General features: G+C 31.7%; 1 long non-coding RNA gene across 1 annotated transcript; it reads left to right on the forward strand.

The window, feature by feature from the left end:
* The first annotated feature begins 2,946 nt into the window (after positions 1 to 2,946).
* On the forward strand, positions 2,947 to 8,403 carry LOC134694027 (uncharacterized). Its single transcript, XR_010102544.1, has 3 exons — positions 2,947 to 3,032; positions 7,119 to 7,136; positions 8,097 to 8,403. It is a non-coding gene; the product is annotated as an uncharacterized LOC134694027 (long non-coding RNA).
* The last annotated feature ends 413 nt before the right edge of the window (positions 8,404 to 8,816 follow it).

Consider the following 8,816-nt stretch of genomic DNA (forward strand, 5'->3'; position numbering starts at 1 on the left):
ACATTTCATTTTCGATTTAGGAGTTTGACTTACCCTCTGGTATCTATTATTCTAGGAAGATTCATATCAACACATCAAACAGTTACTTACTGAACTACAATTCGTTTCTGATTAAGTAATACAAGAACCAAAAAAAGTCGTTCCAGATGAATGATTGGTTTCCGTAGCTATATATCGTAATTTATTCGAATGAATTTAAACAAAAACGCTATTACTGAAGTAACAAAGACTTTTTGTTACAACTATGCATGTATTCAGATATCTAAACTTTTTTTGTTTTGTTAATTTCACTGAATATTTAACTGGGTATGAAGTGGTAACTTAACAGGGATACTTAATGCAACACTTTACACTTAAAATTGGTAATCTGTGTCCCTTCTGAACTTGGCAATAACTTATAAAATTTAAATTTTATCATATCATTTCATTCTTTATTACTACTTGCTACGTAAATAGTTATCAAAGGTACCAGGATTATAATTTAGTACGCCAGACGCGCGTTTCGTCTACATAAGACTCATCAGTGACGCTCATTATATATCAAAATCAAAATATTTATAAAGCCAAACAAGTACAAAGTTGAAGAGCATTAAGGATCCAAAATTCCTAAAAAGTTGTTTTATGTCATTTTGTATTTGATAAAAAAAAGACAACATGATTAAAACGGTATGCTGAGTTAATTCCTTGTAATGTAAGGTACCACCTGAAGGGAAGGGAATATTCTTTATATTTTTTTATATTGTATAGTTTATATAAAAAATATACGAGATTTAAAGTAACTTAACGTGATTTTTTTAGGCTCTTGGAACGTAATCCATTTATGTGCTGTACGATGACAGATTTTTTCGAATGGCGGCAGAATCAACCAAAATTAAAAAAAATAGATGGAACATGTCACGATTTTAACCGGACGACAGATATCAACATATTTAATACGTCACATTGTACATTTCCCGGTAAGTTTCCTTGTTCTTTTGTTATGTTAAAGACTTAAATCAAAGAGTATTTACACTGATGTTGTGGTTTGGTTTCACATTTAATAAGTATTATTTCCCATCAAGTATTCAATTATTTCCAAAGGATATCAAAATCGGTCAGTTTGGTATCAAAGTAAACAGTCCTTGAATACCTGATGGCGACCTTCTGCTGTTGTCTGTTCAATGGTCGGGTTGTTGTCTCTTTCACATATTCCCCATTTCCATTGTTGTCTATGAATGCAATGTACACATTTTAACAAATATATTTTTATAAATAAAAAAGAAGAGGTGGTATGATTGCCAAAAAGACAACTATCCACAAAAGACCAAAATAACACAGATATTAACAACTATAGGTACCATAGGGCCTTCAAAAATGAGCAAAGCCCATACCGCATAGTCAGCTATAAAAGGCCCCGATGAGACAATGTAAAACAATTCAAATAAGAAAACTATAGGCCTTATTTATATAAAAAAATGAACTAAAAACAAATATGTAACACATAAACATACGACAACTACTGAGTTACAGGCTCCTGACTAGGGACAAGCAAATATAATAAATATATAATCTTAGTTAACAAAGATAGTATTCCATTCAATATAGGCCCGACTTTAGTTTTAGTTTATCGTGTGTCTTTTTCGAGGAGTTTTTTCCTGCTGTACAATAGCGGTTGACTTCAACTTCAATTTTTGTTTAATTGTTTTGAAGAAGTAAAAGCAAATGGTTTCTAGACTTCTGATTGAATATTAATCTTAATCATTTATTATACTGCAAATAATTGTGGTTTGATTACACTTGGTATATATTTGTTTATTATTAATGAACTCATTGGAAATAATCTAAAACATCAGATGTTATACTGTTTTTAAGAGTTCTTTACCTTTAACTTAGTTAAATTGAGTGCATGGGACCTTAATAGAATTCAATGAGTTCATTGAGATTAGTATAAAAATTCCAATCATTTGTTTTATAACGATGTCTCAAATTCATAATAAGACAGTTTGCAGTAGTATAAGAAGTTTACTTATCTTCAGTTAAGGATGTACTTACTAGGTGAAATTGAATAAATCATGAATTTTGAATTGATACTATAACCTGGGAGAGTACTAGTTAAGGATCAAAACAAATTGAAAATAGGCCATGGAGCTTCTTTTCTAGTTATTCGATTTATAAAGTATAGATGGGAAAAGGCTGACTCGGATCTTTACTTTATATTTCCATCAGAATTATTTAGGTCTTAAATCGAAAGCAAGTAAATCAAGAACCTGCTTAAATTTGGTTAAGTGACTTTATGAGCTAATATGAAAAAAATAAATTGGTGTTATGAGACAAAATATTTCACCTTATCGTATCGAAAAACAGAAGATGTCCGAATATCTGACACAAACCCCAAAACTTCACCTAATTACATCCTTAAATAATATCAAAACACTCCAAATAAAGACAGAATATGTATGAATCATTCACAATAATAATGCGCCCACACTGAGTAACACATCGGTGAAATACTGTTGAGACGACTGAGGTACTACCAACTTAATTTCGCGAAAACTTTTTTTTTTCGCGGTGATTGAATTTTGCAGTTTTCAAATTAGGTTGATATTTTAAGTGGGGACAAGTTTCACATCTTAGCTGGACTTAGATTTGCGCTATTTTTCTACTCGCGAAAATCGGGAAAATTAGTTCGTTAACAATATGTTACTGAATATACGCTTATATTTTTACGGAAATATGCCAATGATAATTTGTTATTCGAAGTTTTTAAAATATAAACTTATTTTGTATTTTGACTAAAGAAAACACCAAAAAAAAATTGATTTTAGTCCTAATCATCAGAAAATATTGTACGAAACATATTAAGAAATATCTTTTTTATATAAAAGTTGACGGCCAATGGAGTTCTTGGTCTACTCCGACGTGTTCTGTTACATGTGGTATTGGTACAGGATTGAGAAATAGGAGTTGCGACAGTCCACCACCCTCTGACAATGGACTGGAATGTATAGGATCTTACACGGAGGCAATTAATTGTAGTTTAATAGCATGTCCAGGTATAAATTGTCAATATTATTTAAGTATCACTTCTCTTTTAGAAAAGAAAAATATCTTTACGCATATTTGTGAATCAACTTCTACATTAGAAATACCCATTATGGTTATCTGGTCCGATCTCGAAAGCGCTAAAGTTGACGAAATGTTGATTAAGATAAAAACTGTCTGTCTACATGGTAAAGTAAAACAAATGAAGGATTATTCTGTCAAATATAAGTAAACACAACAATGTGTTATATCTTAATTTTTTATGTTACTGAATAGAAGCTGTCAATTGCCATTTGTGATAGACTCAATGCAAATATTTCTTGATTTTGTGTGTTTTGTTCCCACGCTTAGAATCGCAAGACATAAAGCATTGTTATTTAAAACACCATAATTAGGAGAATACATTCTTGATCTCTCAAGACTCGCTGATTAAGCTAGCTTTATCTATAGTCTATATCAACTATCTGTGATAGTTTCTATAATACAAAAGCTAAATATCATAATTAGGTCTTTCCACTTTCATGGAATGACCTTTTGGTTTTCTTAAGATTATTATGTCTTTCAACCTTTTCGGTTGTAAGACCTATAGGGTTTGTTCTGATTATTATCTTTTTTCCTTTCCCTGTTTTTTTTTGTTTCAGCAAAATGTCGCTTAGATAAATAAAATATGATATCGAACAGTTTATGCGCTTTTGAAAATGACCCTGCTAGACCGATTACTTTCTCATATAAGAGTTATCTCCCCGAATACAGTTTATCTTGTTATCGCTTTATCTTCACAACCGTGTAGGAAACCGACAAATTTATTGATCTAAATTGCTCGTTAAATCCACAGGATGATTTGATTTATTTTGATCGAAGCTATCCGGAGACTCCATATGAGAGTTATCCCTCCTTTTGTATATGATATAAGTGATATGCATTTCTAACTGGTAAACCATAAGTGATAGAGACCTACACAAATGAAGGGTCTTTTGATTTAAGATCCTCGGTCCAAAAAAATGAAAATTAGGTCAAGGACAAAGGTCAAGGTCAAATTCGAAATTTTAATTTTGGCTTATTTTCACTTATTTTCATCAACCTTATAAGATATCGATTTTTTTTAACTAAATTGTTAGTTGAAACATGTCGTAACTTATTTATTTTGGTTGAAAGGGTGCGTTGCCAATATATAGGTGTTTCCGCCCCTCTTATAATTAGAATTATGGGTAAAGTGATATTATACTATGACCTTGAAATTGAGGTCAAGGTCATAGGTTAATTGGACGTTCAAGATTTTGAATTTTGCTGAAAATTCAATTTTGTACATCATTAAGCCATAGAAACTGACATTTTCAACTGAATCTTAATATGTTCATATCAAAATAGATCATTATTGGTTGAAGGACCTTCAATTGTTCTCTGAACAGTTGGTTTTTATTTTTTTTTTCTTCTGCCGTCTGAGATACTTTGTTTTATCTTACAACATATCAAATGGATTTAAGGCCAATGGTGTTGTACAGTAATGGGGGTTTCAAAACTCACCCTGTGTAACCAAACTCTTATTATTTTGGGTGTTATCTCCCCGCATCCCCCTTTTCTTGTTTTTTCTTGTTGCCGCTATATCTCTAAAACCGTAAAAGATTTTAGCAAACTAATATCACCAAATTGTTCGTCTACTCTTAAGAATGATTTGGTTTATTTTGACTTGAGTGATCAGATGATATCTTATGGGAGTTAATTCCCTTTGAAAATTTACAATAGGTCATTTCTTGGATAAACTTATACTTTATAAGTCGTAGAGTCCTACAGTCTTTTGATATGACGTTCTTGGTTCATTGGATGGAAATTGAGATCAAGGTCAAAGTTCAAGGTCATGTAGTAAATTTTGAATTTTGCTTGTTATCGTTATTCCAAAGAAACTGTGACAGTAAATGCTATGATGTCTTTACAAAAAGGCTCAACTTCAACCTATTTAATTTGAAAAGTTTTGGTTAACCCTTATAGTTTTTTCCCCTTTTGTATTTGAAATCAGTATTTCTCCACAACCATACAAGTGATTGACCTGGGTGTTCTGATTTGAGTTCACTGACCTATGACCTTAAAATTGAGATCAAGGTCGAAGGTCAAGGTCATGTTATAAATTTAGAATTTTGCTTGTTATCTATATTCCAAAGAAACTGTTGCAGTAAATGATATGATATGTTTGCCAAATAACTGTTTACAATAAGGTGAAATCTTAACCTATTTAAGACGAAGAGTTTTGGTTAACCTTCATAGGAGTTTTCTCCCCTTATGTATTTGAAATCAGTATTCTTCACAACCATACAAATGATTGACCTTAGAACTTTTGGTTTGAGATAACTGACAAATGACCTCAAATTGAGATCAAGGTCAAAGGTCAATTGAACGTTCTAGATTTTTAGCAAATTCATTCTGGTTCATTATTAAACAAATAAAGTCTTCTGCATAGACCTATTAATCCTATTTTGTTTATATCAGTTTGATTTACAACATTACATCAACAAGGAGTGACATTTTCTAAGATCGTTTTTTAAATTTCATTCTAATTATCGAGGTGGGAAGACCTTCAATTGTTCTTTGAAGAATTGGGTTTTAATTACTGTTAAGATCTGTATTTTTTTCCGTGATGATTCAAAATTTTATTTTAGAGACATTAGATTTTTGTTTTTCTCAAAAACTATTGATGATTATTTCATTAAACGTCACACAGAAGATGACTGGCTTATCATGCGCTCTCGGTGCATCTGCTAATTACCAATTTAAAGTAAAGAACTGTTGATCGAATCAATGTAAAAGGTAGTAAAAAGTAAAATACTATTCCCTTTTTTCTAACTGAAATATTTACATTACACCGGGCAGTATAACACACGTAAATACATGTAGTTGATTTATTGATTGGTGGTTGCTTAACGTCCAGTGGCAGATATTTCATGTATCTTCGGTACGAAAACAAGTTTACAATGAATACAATAGGTAGGTTTGGTCATAGTAGAGGCCATTCGGTATGATAGTCGAGGAATTTTGGACTGTCACTGGATAAGAGAGTATATTGGAAAGGGACAGAAATATTGCCTTGCGACAAGCCACCTACGGACCCCCCAAACAGGTTGTTGCAAGGGTTCTTAATATATAAAGAGCTTTGCACTCTATTTACCCGAGGCACTGGATTTAACGTTCCTATTCTTACCGGACGTGACTGCGAACTTGATACATTCCGCAGCGCCAAACGGACGCTCCACTTTAGCATGCGTTTTATATCCGGTGGAAAGAGGACAAAGTGACCATATTCCGTTTCCTCAGTCACCCATCACACGCACCTAAATTGTGCAAAGGCTTGAAATAAAAGAGTGTGTTCTACAATTGAAAGTTATGAAAAAGCTGAAAAAGTCCAAATGTAATTGAATCACAGCATATGGGTACATTTCTGGAAATCTAACTACAGAAATTGCGGTTGACACAAAAGAAGTATATATGGAAGTCCAAAGGCTTATCGAACAGATTACATCACTGCAAGCTTCAATATCACATAAGAACTAATAATTGAAGTATGCCCCTTTTGATAAAAATGTGACACTTTTTATACATAAATGCTTTTTCAGCTTTTTCATACAAAGACCCAACTTACAAGTGTATCCTTGAACTATAAACTTTGACAAAGGAAACTGGATTAAAAATAATCAAAGTTGGCTATTTTTAGAAGAAATGACTATTAAGATGCTTAAACATTGCTAAAGGTGGTACCTACCACTACAGTGAGATAACTCTGTAACATCAGCTAAACGTTTAATTACGTTGTATTGTAAAGGGAATATTAAGCTTCTAAATAATCAAAATCAGGGTTTGTCAAAGTGCTATATAACCAGTGTAATATTTCTGACAAAATGGTTTGCGGTTGGTTCAAATGTTTTGATTTTTTTTTATATTTTTATCTTAGGTCAAAGTTTATACTTTGTCAAAAATTTTTGAAAATTAAACGAGCCAAATAAATATGAGTGAAGTTTTGGGTACCACCTTAAGTTACAAGTAAACATAACATTAAACCTATCAAATTAAATAAAATTTATTCTGATATTCAATGATTGATTTATTTACAGAACCGTACAGAAGAAGAGGTAAATATTATAATTTCTGTTTGTTTTTCTTGTTACCATCATCATAAAAAAAGTAAAACATGATATGACTTTAGTTATCAAATGTGTCAGGAATATAATTTAAACGCCAGACTTGCGTTTTGTCTACGCCAGTCTTATCAGTGACGCTCAGATCAAAATGACAAGTATCTTCATGTAATTAATTTGGTTATCGGATGAATTTCCAATTTCCTTATCGCACATTTTCCATAATTGTAACAGTTAACTAGTTTATGCTTCAAGAAACGACTGCTACGTGTTTATGACACATGGGGTCATATTTCCTTTTGTTTAAAGCATGCAGAATTTTGTGGATTGTTTTAATCTACTTGTACTGTCTAACGTTCTGTTGTCCTATTTAAACGAAAATAATATTTTGATAATTTGAAAGTGATTGTTGCAAAACGTCTTTTGCTAGGTACTTCATGCACATGAAGGGCGAGACATATAAACATTAAATACAATTTTTAGGTCATGTAATACAGGATGAAGGTCGGTGAAATCTTTACTATCACTGGAATATGAGAGTATTTTGAAAAAGAGACATACAATTTGCCTCGCCACAGGCCACTTACGGACCACTCAAAGAATTGCTGCAAGGGTGATTAACGTGCAGAAAACATTGCATTCTTTAAAACTTTACATCTTGCAGTGCCAAACTTTCGGTTTGATATAAAAATGAAGAGATGTGGTATGATTGCTACTGAGAAAACGCACCACAAAAGTTCGCACTACCTTCAACAATAAGAAAAACTCATATGATATAAAAATGGCTTTTGAAGGCCCTGTAATGTTAGTCGAAGAAAATCGGTTATGCTTTACCCCGTCTTCTTTTTTTTTTTTTTTATATCAAACAGTGTGTTCTTATAAACAATTAAAACATGCAGTTCCAAAACTAAATGAAAAGTAAAACATATTTACTTTATATTTTTATAAATGTAGGATGTAAAAGACGACACAGAAGAGGAAGAAAATAGAAAGTCTTATATCATTGCTGATTGAATTCCAGAGAGGACACACTCAAAACAACTGACGTGTACAACATGTTCTTGTTTAAAACAGAACTGTGCAAAAGTGCGGGGGAAATTTGTTTTTTTGATCAATTATATATTGAGGGAATGTCACTATTTAAATGTTGAAATATGACTTATGTAATAAAATTCGTTTCTTTCACGAACTGATATTTTGGGCAGAATTTAACTGTAAATGAGGTAACTAAACAATTATTGAAATGTCAATAAAAATCAAATTTGCTTGCATACTAGTACAGGATTGTTCTGTAATTCGTTACTGTGTTTTTTTTGGTTTGTTTTTTTAATAAATATGGGTATGAAATTCGTGTTGCTTTTTGTGCATGTTGCTGCCATAAACAAAACAACACGCATTGAAAACAAAATACCCGAAAAGAAGATGACGACATTGCAAAAAAAAAAACCAAAGAAAAAAAGAATAAGAAACATATTATTAATGATCAAACTTAAAAGTCCATTTGCAACCTAACAAATTAAAATGAAGACTTTAACCGATAAACGTCGAATAAACACTATCCAGATCAGATGTGACTTTCTACTAAAATCATTTGCCTCAACCTGAATAGGACTCAATCGATTAATTTACATATCATGTTACTTCCCAATGTTGCTTATGAGTTGAAAACATCGA

The sequence above is a fragment of the Mytilus trossulus genome, chromosome 13 (genome assembly GCF_036588685.1).
Source record: "Mytilus trossulus isolate FHL-02 chromosome 13, PNRI_Mtr1.1.1.hap1, whole genome shotgun sequence".
Taxonomy (NCBI): domain Eukaryota; kingdom Metazoa; phylum Mollusca; class Bivalvia; order Mytilida; family Mytilidae; genus Mytilus; species Mytilus trossulus.